The sequence below is a fragment of the Vollenhovia emeryi genome, unplaced genomic scaffold (genome assembly GCF_000949405.1).
Source record: "Vollenhovia emeryi isolate VEMERY1.0 unplaced genomic scaffold, V.emery_V1.0 DF948073.1, whole genome shotgun sequence".
Classification (NCBI taxonomy): domain Eukaryota; kingdom Metazoa; phylum Arthropoda; class Insecta; order Hymenoptera; family Formicidae; genus Vollenhovia; species Vollenhovia emeryi.
The window spans coordinates 1-1551 of record NW_011958293.1 but is presented as its reverse complement, the minus strand read 5'-3'; the positions used below and the strand labels follow the sequence as shown (position 1 = coordinate 1551).

The window sequence follows — 1551 nt, the reverse complement described above, 5'->3', positions numbered from 1 at the left end:
TATAATCATGGACTGCTAGTTGCCTCCACTTTGCCTGGTCTAACACGTAATCAACATCACGAGTGCCGCCATAGGATAAATGGCAGAAAATCGAAACACTAAGTCAGATTTAATGGTAAAACAGGACAGAAGACAGAGATAGAATATAGCTGTTTTATCATGTTTATCAGAGTTCAGATCCAATTATAATATAATTGGTTCTGAACTCTGATAAACATGATAAAACAGCACGACATAAGCTATATTCTATCTCTGTCTTCTGTCCTGTTTTACCATTAAATCTGACTTAGTGTTTCGATTTTCTGCCATTTATCCTATGGTGGCGCTCGTGATGTTGATTACAGCCTGAATGCGGCAACTAGGGCCGGTATTCATAGTCCAAGCTTGAGTTTCAAGACGATCTTAAGCCCGTTCTCAAGACCAAAATCGATTCATAGTTCTTGCTTAAGATCGATTCTCAAGTTGAAACTTGAAGTCGGTCTCAAGGTAGAACTACAGTAAATCGCCGACTTGAGATGGTCTTGAGCTGTCAAGTTGACAGTTTCCAGTGAACAGGTTAGTAATTTCGTATATCTTATACTTTTATAGTAAATTGTCTTGTATACTTCAGGATTTGGGTAGAACTGAAAGTGATGGAGACATCAACGTGGAGACCGTGGCTTTCTGTAAAGATCCCGCATTCTCTGCTGCTGCAACCGGTGCAATCAACAGCAACGTACAAGGAAAACTTTACATTTGGGATATTTCTAAACAAGTATGCTTTATATTTGTGTATCTAAAGTTTATCTTCGAATGCAAACGACAAGCTGTTTTATCGCAATCCTCTTTAGACCCTCAGGCACGAGATAGACCAGGAAGGTGGTATCGTAAAATTGGTTTAGACCCAGACATCGATTTTGTTAACAGCAGCATTAGATGGTAAACTAAAGATGTTTCGATGCTAAAGCAGGCTATTGCCTCCGGACGTTTTCAGGACATAGCGCGGCCTTATACGACTTATGCATATCCAGGTAAACTATTGGCGGACAAATTTGTGTACTGATTAGTTGCGAAAGGAACAGAAAATGGAATTGTTATCGAACAGATTCGGAACGGGTTAATTTCGACGTGTTAGTTTTGCTTATACTCGCACCAAATAGTTGCTAACGAACAATATATTTTTCACTGAAAAATTTGGATAACTATATAATAAATTTCATAATAAATTTCGATTCTTTTGCACTGCAACATTTTTGAGCGTTCAAGTGTTCTCGGGGTCAATTCTGTATCTTGCAATATAGTGAAAATGCTACAAGTGAGCGACTTTGTCGCTTTCTAAGGAGACTGTTAGAAAGAGACACAGCTATTCACTTTTAGCATAAGATACAGAATTGACACCCTGATCTTTGATGACATTTTTGGGATATGGCGTTCTCGCTTGCAAAATACCGAAATTCTATTTAATACATATTTTACATATACTTAACGATGTTTTATTATTTTCCAGTGACGGGAAGAAAGCGTTGACCACTTCCGACGACCCAATCAGCACCCATTATTTTTTAAACATTT

General features: G+C 38.0%; 1 long non-coding RNA gene across 1 annotated transcript; it reads left to right on the top strand.

Annotated features, from left to right (window-relative positions):
• Positions 1–1527, top strand: LOC105557158. Its single transcript, XR_001008582.1, has 3 exons — positions 1–18; positions 363–754; positions 831–1527. It is a non-coding gene; the product is annotated as an uncharacterized LOC105557158 (long non-coding RNA).
• Positions 1528–1551: the final 24 nt, after the last annotated feature.